The following is a 9786-nucleotide window of genomic DNA, read 5'->3' as shown; positions in this document are numbered from 1 at the left end:
AATGATGGAATTGGAGAATATCATGGTAAGTGAAATAAGTCAATTCCAAAAACCGAAGGTCAAATGTTTTCCCTGATAAGTGGATGATGATACATAATGGGGGTAGGGGAGTGAGGGATGAGAGAGGAATAGAGGAACTTTAGATTACGTAGAGGGAAATGAGAGGGAGGAGGGGCCAGGGGTATGAAAGATGGTGGACTGAGATAGACATTATTACCCTAAGTACATGTATGATTACACAAATGGTATGAATCTACATGGTGCACAACCATAGAAATGAAAAGTTGTACTCCATTTGTACACAATGAATCAAAATGCAGTCTGTGAAAATAAAAAAATAAAAAACAAATAAATGTAAATGGTAGGTAAAAACCTACTTGAGGCAAGTCCTTCCAGTGCCAGGCAGTGATGCTGTGGTAAGCAGATCCTGTAACCGTGGCAGTAGCCGGGGCGAGTTAGCTGCCTGCATACAGGCTGCAGCTAACCGGAGGTAGAAGCTGCCTGCCAACATCAGCCTGGGCTGTGGCCGCTGGTGTTACGGGGTTGGCAGTTAAACTGTGTGCTCCTCCCCAGGCACTATGTTGCATTCATCTCTGTACCCCCAGCACCCAGCAGTCTTGGCATGTGGTAGGCACTCAATAAATGTGTGTTGAATGAACGATGCCTGTGACAAGCAACGGGACTTCATTCTTTCCTGACCTTGCTCCTATGACACACCTCTTCTGCCACTGCACCCCTTCAGAACAGAACTTCTGTAGGGAACCTGGAAGGGAAACAGCTATGGCCAAGGACATCCTGGGTGAAGCAGGGCTGCACTTTGATGAGCTGAACAAGCTCGGGTGTTGGACCCAGAGGTTACCCAACAGACCACAGAGCTCAAGGAAGAGTGCGAGGAGGTCGTGGATAAAATTGACCAGTTTCAGAAAATAGTTGGTGGTCTAATTGAGCTTGTTGACCAACTTGCAAAAGAAGCAGAAAATGAAAAGATGAAGGCCATTGGTGCTCGGAACTTGCTCAAATCTGTAGCAAAGCAGAGAAAGCCCAAAAGCAGCAACTTCAAGCACTAATAGCCAAAAAGAAAATGCAACTAGAAAGGTATCGGGTTGAATATGAAGCTGTGTGTAAAGTAGAAGCAGAACAAAATGAATTTATCAACCAATTTATTTTTCAGAAATGAACTGAAAATTTCATTTTATACTAGAAAGGCAAAAAAAGCCCCCAAACCAAAAAACCTGTGTACCATTCCAGTGACTGGACTAATGACCTACATGTCATGACTGTGTGTAAGGGACACAGCCCTCTGAGGGCAGTAATGCCATCCAGGGGTAGGACTCGAATGAGTCATCAGTGAACAGCTACTGCCAGTGGCCATGAAGGGCAGGTTCTGTCCTCTTACATTCTTAGTATGAATGAAGCAGTCCGTAAACTTTGATCCGCTTTTTTGTATATTCACAAAGCTTGGAAAGAAAAGCAATAAACTATCATTTAAAAAAAAAAAAAAAAAACCTACTTGACATCTTGGAATTTCACAAAGACTCAGAAGCTAAATGACAATTCATTGAATTTCTTTCTTTCAAATATTATTACTTTCAATTTATTTTTAGTTTTCATTTATTTGATTATAAAAGACCTTTTATATTTCTTGTTTACTTCATGTTTGTTGACTCTTTTGTGAATTTTTCAAGTAGATTTCTATTTCTATCTTACCCTGCGGGGTACCATTTAATGTAAACCAAAACTTCCAAATACCTAAAACTAGCAGGACTGTAGCTAACAGGTTATTATGCTATTTGGGGATGAGAAGACCTTGATTTAATGTTGAGTGGGAAGAACAACAATTTTCTATCAACTCGATGTGGAGAATTTTTTTGAATTTATTTCTATATCTTCAGAGATTGACCTGAAAAGCTAAATTATTCATGGACTAAGACTCAGGGGAACAATTCCTTGGATTTCTAAAGAGACCAAGGCAAACCAGCAGCCTCAATGGCCAGTGTGAAGAGGGTGGGCTAAACATAGGACACTATAGTGGGCAGTGGGCTTCGGGCAAGGCTGAATGAGAGGCTGAGCACACCTGGGGTGGAACTAAGACCCCAGGGGAACTAAGCTGGTCCCCGCCAGTGGTCTTCCTGAAGTCAGAAAGCTTTTCAGTACTTGTGCAGAAGGGTGGCAAGCCATGTCCTTCACTGTGGAGAGCCCCTTTCTGCACTCAGTGTCCCAGGTCAGAGAGCCCATGTTTCATGTCCCTGTGTTCTCCCCTAAAGATCTGCTCTGACAGGGGCAGGGTGGGTAGTCTCCATTCAACTGGTGACATGTCACATTTCTAACAGAAAAACTAATGATATCCTTTTCCCTACCAGGTTTCGATCACTAGCCTGGGGTAAGTTCTGCAGTCATACTGCGGGTGCATCAGATCCTCTTCTGGAAGACATGGACTGACTAACATCTAAGGTTGTTGTTGGGGACTTGAGTTCTATGTCCTGGTGATGGTCTGAATCCGCATAATAAAGAATCTTGTTTTTTATAATTTAGACAGACCGTTCATAAGAGAAACAAGACTAAGTAGTAAAAGGGAGAAGGGGAGGCACATAGACCAGGAGGTCTTCCATCAGTGAGTCTCAAGCTGATCCAAAGCTGACAAGCCATGTGAGTGTGTGTGACCATGAAAATGGTGAATTAGTTGCCAGACAGAGTAAATGCCCTAAAACCAAGATACAATTTTAAATGCTTTTATTCCTAATATTTATTCATAGGTCAAGCCTCATATTTCATTTCATTAATGCATTCATATTGCACCTGTTTTCCTGTCCCTGAGCTGCTTTACATATCCAAATGAACAAATACCGATTCACTCCAGGTTCCCTGGCTGTCTCTTAACTCTCGGCCTCTGACACTCTCCTTCCCTCCTGACTGGGAATTTTGCTTTTTTGGTCCTATTCGATCCCAAACCACAGTCCTATGTTCCCTCTCTCAGTGTCGGCCACATGTCTCCCTTTGTTTTGCTCCCAAAGATACTAGGCTGGAGGTAGTTTTTCCCTGATTTAAAATCTAAACATTAAAAAAGCTTTACGGAGTCAATCTTGGCCCCTTGGTTCTAGAGAGGAAATAATAAGAGAAGGATTTGCTAATCCCAAGTGTGGTTTTTGTCAAAATTCTTTAAGTAAACCTTTGTCATTGAATTAGACTCCACTGATCAGTTTTAACTGTTTAACAAAAAAAATCCCCTTTCTTATTTAGCATAACAATCTAATCATCAGGCAAATTCCACTGAACAAGAATCAGGGGAGTTTGGGGACTCTTCCCTTTCAGAATGCTGCACTTAGAAACCTAAAATAATTCAGCTCCACTGAAGGTATTTCTCTACCACCCTGGAAAAGCAACCTTGTAGTTTATCTCCAGATTACTGGATAGTAATTATTTTTCTAAACTTCCAGTGATGTATAAATACATTAATGCGCACAAATGTCCAAATGTACATCTCATAAATTTTACAAGCTGAACAAACACCCTTGTGTAACTAGCAATAGATGAAGATTTAGGACATTACCAATATCCCAGAAACCTCCCTTATGTTCCCTCCCAGTCATTAACTCAATCAAATATAACTGCAATTCTAAGCTCTCTTACTATAGATGAGTTTGGCCTGGTTTTGAACATTATATAAATGGAATCATACCACATGTGCTCTTTCATGGCTGACTTCTTTTGTGCATATATTAGGTCCATGAGATGAATCTACATTATAGTGAGTATCATTAAAACCTTCTTTTTCATTGCTGTATAGTAGTCTGTTATGTGAAATATTTTATGGCATATTACATGAATATTCCATGGTAGATTATATTAATATAATATAATCTATTATATAATTATAATATATATAAATATAATATATAATATATTATATAATTATATAATCTATTATAATTAATATTATATAATTATATTTTGATATACATCTGCATTATTTTCAGTATTAGCAATGATGAATAATGCTATTATAAACATTCTAGTAATTGCCTTATGGTACACACATTTATGAAAGTTCTTCAGGTTTATATCTAAGAATGGAAATGTTGCATCATAGGTTAAATATATACTCAGTTTCATAAAATATGGCCAAGGTTTTGCAAAGTGATATTACCAATTTATGCTCCCACCTACAATGTATGAGAATATCAGCTCTCCATGTCCTCAATAACAGTATTGTCAGCTTGTAAATTGCAACCATGCTCATGTTGGAGTAACAGTTCATTGTGGTATTACTCTGAATTTCCCTGGTATAAATATCTTTCTCCTTTGCTTACCACTTCACTCTCCTTAATGATAAGAAGAGATTCTTTATTTTAATAAAGTCATTTTATCAGCCTTTCAGTTTTGTTTATTCTTTGTATTCCAGTTAGGAAAGGTTTGTGTATTCCAAGGTCTTAAATACATTGTGCAATATATCATTATCATCTATAAAATATATTTCAGATTAGATCTGTCATCCACTGAGAATTGATTATTATGTATGATCTGAGATGGAGGATAAAGTTCTTCTTTTCCCCATATCCATATACAACTGATCCATCACTGTTGATTGAAGAAAGAGAGAAAAAAGCCATTAGCACTGTACTGCTATGGCACCTTCATCATAAATAAAACAGCCTGGGACACGTGTGGTTTCTGGGCTTTCTATTCTGTTCCTTTAGTCAATTTGTCTATCCTGAGGTCAAGAAAACAGTGTTAACCACTGTGACTTTGTAAGAAGTCTTGACATCTGAAAGTCTGCATCCTCCCATCCTCAGTCTTGTTCAGGCTTATCGTCACCCTTCTTGACCCCTCTGCATTTGTGTGTGAATTTTATAATCCATTTCTCAATTTCTACCTCAAAAACTGCCAGAGAAAAATTTTCAGTAGTGGGAATCAAACCCAGGATTTTGCACAGGCCAGGCATGCAAGCACTTTCCCACTGAACTACATTCCCAGCCCTATGACTACTGGAATTTTTAAGATGGCATTGGATCTATAGATCAACCTGGGGAGAGTTATCATGTTCTCAATATTGAATCTTCCAATTAGTGAACATGTGATAACCTTCTACTTAGATTTTTAATTTCTCTCAGCAATATTTTATAATCGTATATAAGCTTTGCAAATCTTATATTTCATTTCCTAACTAATATGCCTGATGCTAGTATAAGTGACACCTTTTCCATTTTTCTGTTCCTGATCTACATAAATATAACTGAATTTTATATATTGATTTTGTTATATAGAATGACCTTGCTAAATTAACTATTATTAAGCCTAATAGTTCCTTTTTTGTTGATTCTTTTGAAATTTCCAAGTGTACAATCCTGTTATCTCCAAACAAAAGCAGTTCTATTTCTTCCTATATAGTGCTCATGTCTTTTATTTCGTTTTCTTTACTCATTACACTAGCTAGGAATTTCAATAAAATGACAAATAAAAATGAAGCAATAGAAGACCTCCTTACCTCATTCCTGATACAGTGGCAAGATTCTTACTACTTAATCATTAAGAATGATGTTTGCTATTAGGTTTTTATTAATATCCCATACCAAGTTAGTTACTTTCTATTCCTAGTTTAGGAAGGAGTTTTTTATGAATTGGTCTCAAATTTTATCCAATGCTATTTCTTAATTTATTGAAGTGATCATATGTTTCTCCTTTTATACCATTAAAATTTCTGCATACTTCTATTGTGAACAGAGAATATACTGTGTATGAATTTGAATTTTTGAAGTCTTTTGAGACATGCTGGATCATACAGCATATAGTCTATTTTGGAAATGTTTCACATGCACTTAAAAAGAAAGTACATATCTGCAATCATTAAGTGCAGTATTCTATGTAAGCAGCTTAGTAAGTTTTGTAGATTGTTGTTTACATTTTCTATATTCTTACTAATTTTTATTCTTTACAAATCAATAATAAAAAATAATTAGAAAAATCACTAAATGATAGAAATTAAGCACTGCTATATCAATTAACCCATGCATAAAGAAATACAATGAAACTTAAATAAAACAGTGCTTGGAGAAGATGTATAGCCTTAATGCTTATGCCAGAAGGGGAGTAAAGCTTCAATTGCTTTATTCCTTTAGAATTAGGCCTTTGAATATTGTGAACTGTCTCTTTCTCTGTGTAACAGTGCTTTTCAATTGGGGACACTTGGCAATGTCTGGAGACATTTTGAGTGGTTGCAAATCAAGTAGAGAATCTCCTGGCATCAAAAGGGTAAAGGGCAGGGGTGCTGATGAGCATCGCCTAGCACAGGATGGTCCCTCCCAACAAAGAATTTTCTAGCCTGAAATGTCAACAGGGCTGAGTTGAAAGAGTCCTGCTCTGTAATAACAGATTACAACATACATTCTTGACGTATTATAGTCTATCACATATGAATACTTTTAACCACATCTCAGAAAATACAGGGGTCACTTTGACACTTTACACGGTCCCCTGCCCTGTTTTTATGGTATTTTTATCATACATTTATTTTCTACAAATATTTTAAATCTCACATTATTGTCATTGTTGCTTTATGCATGCAGTATTGATTTGTGTTTTTCACATTCTTACCCCCATCCCTTCCTGAATTTTCACAGTTCCTCTGGCAGAGGAAATTGTTCCCAAATGGAACTGTGAAAATTCAGGAAGGAATGGGGGTAAAAATGTGAAAAACATAAATCAATACTGCATGCATACAGCAATAATGAAAATAATGTGAGATTTAAAATATTTGTAGAAAATAAATCTGCTATATATGATCCCCTAAGCTTTTGCTTGTCTCAAAATGTCATAATTTTTTATCATCATTTTGAAGACTATTTTCCTTGGTATAAAATTCTAAGTAGACAGTTACTTTCATACAACACTTCACATGCACTGTGCCATTGTTCCCTAACTTCCATCCATTTTCTTAAAGGTCAGGTGTTGATCATACTGTTACTTCTGTGAACATATTTCCTTTCTTTGTGTCATTTTTTGAGATTGTTTCTGTTTTTCATCTGTTTCATTGCAATGTGTATAGGTGTAGTTTTCTGTGCATTTTGCTACCTATGACACCTAAAGCTTCTATATCTGAGGTTGATGTCCCATGAAAATTCAGAGTCAATATATCTTCAAATATTCCATTTTGCCTCTTTCCCCTCTGAATCTCCAATAACATGTATTATTAGACCTTTTACCATTTTCCATGTGTATCTTATATTTCATACTTTCCTCCTTCTCTCTATGTGTCAGTCTGGATATTTTCTGTTGTCTTATCTTTCACTTCAACAATCCCTTCCCTAAATTATAATCTGTTATTAAACCCATCTATTGAATAACTAAATTAAAAATAATTTTAGTTATAGAATTTCTATTTCATTCATTTTGACAGAGTCCTATTTTCTAGTGAAGTCTTTCATTATTTCTCTATTTTTCAGTATATTAATAACAGTTATTTTTATTTAGGCCCAGTTCTGATGGCCCCAATAGCTGAATTACCCATGAGTCTGCTTGGTTGACTGTTTGGTGATTTTTCTTTGATATTTTTGTTTTGTTTTGTTTTATTGATTTGGGAGGTTTGTTATTGTTTGGGTTCTTTTTATTTGTAGCCATTGGTCTGATTTCCTATTATGTCTACTAATTGTTTTATATTTTAATGTACAATAAATCCTCTCCATGGATTTCCAGAAGACAGATAGAAAACTAGATTATTTTGACACAGGTAAGTTAAGTCGACTTCTAGTTCTCCCTTGTTGCTAATGCTTGACACTTTAGGAGTCTCAGTTGAAAACTCGAACTCTTTACCAAAGCCTCTTCTCCTGAACTCCATTGTCACAGTCCTCAGCACTGACACTATTCTCTCTGCTTCACTTTTTAACCTCTTGCAGCTATCTTTTGCTTAGTCTATCAGCTCTTATTCCACATGTTTACTACTTAGAATGTGACAAATTACTCAAGGGAAAACTGCAGGCGGAATACAGGGCTGGGTATTCTAAGTCACCTTTCCTCTGGTCCTTGGCTCCTCTTCTGGTCCTGCTCCTCCAGTTCTGGTTGCCTTGGGAGCCTTGAGCTCTGGTATTTGGCTCTGAGCCCAGTGAGTATCCTGCTATAAGCTTTATGTTTACATTCAAAGCCCAAAAAGGAAAAATGAACCGTTAACATAGGGTTCACTTTAATGAATTTTAATTCTCTTAAAGATCTTGACCTATCTGGTTCCTGGCTGCCTTGATTTCCCTTCATTGTCTGAAAACATCTGTTTATAGTTATCCTTACCAGGAGGGTTAGTCCAATACTAGCTACTCAATCTTAATCGAAAGCAGGAGTGGTAATTACTTTTTAATAGGCTACATGCATACAAAGTTAAGAACTAATTGGATTCATTAAATTATTTAGTTAATTAGACTAATAACTACCTTGAATTTCTGTAGCTCCACTCTTACAAGGATTTCAAAGTATTTTCATACATTATCAAAATACCACTACTAGTTCTCTCACTCTAATTTATAAATTTGAAATTTTCATAAGTAATAAAATATCTCAAGTTCATAAGTATGTAGGTATTCAGAGAAACCAGGAAAAAGCAGACACTAGACATGCTGATTATCAAAATAATCAGCGTGGTTTGAAATCCCAAGAAAGTGCCTTCCCCATAAAGACACCATGATTCATGTTAAACATGTAAGTACCCATAACCTCTTGTGCCCTAAGTGCTAGTTTGGGTACTTTATGCAGCATAGTAAATAGATCAGTGTAAAGACCACTCAACAGCTTTTTAAAACATAATTATAGTGAAATAATTTCCTGTAAGACTTACAGGACAACAAATACTATAGTTTAAGTCAAACTAGGTTTTTCATATAAGTGAAATCATAACATTATTACAAAATACATTCCGTTTCTCCTTTTAGGTTTACTGTAGCAGTAGCCTTTGAAGTAATACTGGTTCTGTGGAGATTTCCCCGTGCCTTCTCACCAGAACTGGCATTAAACCTGTATTTCTTACAATTTTTTTACAAATTCATTCCAGAGAAACATATTCAACTTATAAAAGGAACCTAAAGCGTTTTGTGGTTTTTTTTTTAACTAAATAGGGAGAAAAGTTACTAAATAAGCAGTAAAAGGACTAGACCTTAACTCTAAATCATAGGAAATACTTACAAATGAAACATAGGCACCCAATAGACACCTAATAAATATTTGATGATATTGATTTCTGGCATCCTACAATGAGTTTTTAGTGGGACTTTGATAGTAATTGGGCACCTCATCTTAATACCTTGACACAAAGGCATTTGAAATAATCCATCACTGTGCTTCTTTGGGATTCCAAATAACAAGCACCACAAACAGTGAGAACAGGTTGACCTCACAAGGGCCCTTACGGCTCTGTGACTTAAGAATTAATAATAAATGTAGGATAACATTTTTATAATTTCTGTCCAGAACTGGCAGTATCTCACAGACAGTGACTGGAATTCCTCCTTTTTCTTGAAAGACTACAAAGAAATATGATTATGCTCAGTTTCCAAATTGGCAAGCATGCAGAAATCAAATAAGTCAATAAAGATCACACAATGTGCCCACCTAAGTTAGAAAGAGTATTTGAGTGTCCACACTACCAATTCAATGTGTTATTGATCTGTATTAACTTTCTGCTTACTGTTACTACCTACACTGTCTGCCTCATAGACCAAATCTCAAGTACTAGACTATTTGTAATATAGTTGTCTAATACAGTTGTACCATTCTTATGTTTACAGATTGGCCACCCATGATGTAATTCTTGTG

The 9786-nt window shown here is 36.2% G+C and overlaps 1 pseudogene; it reads left to right on the top strand.

Moving 5' to 3' along the window:
• The first annotated feature begins 765 nt into the window (after nucleotides 1-765).
• Nucleotides 766-1177, top strand: LOC124989756 (intraflagellar transport protein 20 homolog; annotated as a pseudogene).
• The last annotated feature ends 8609 nt before the right edge of the window (nucleotides 1178-9786 follow it).

Source organism: Sciurus carolinensis, chromosome 7, assembly GCF_902686445.1.
Source record: "Sciurus carolinensis chromosome 7, mSciCar1.2, whole genome shotgun sequence".
Taxonomy (NCBI): Eukaryota; Metazoa; Chordata; class Mammalia; order Rodentia; family Sciuridae; genus Sciurus; species Sciurus carolinensis.
The sequence above is the reverse complement of the archived record's forward strand: the minus strand, read 5'-3'. Positions and strand labels throughout refer to the sequence as shown.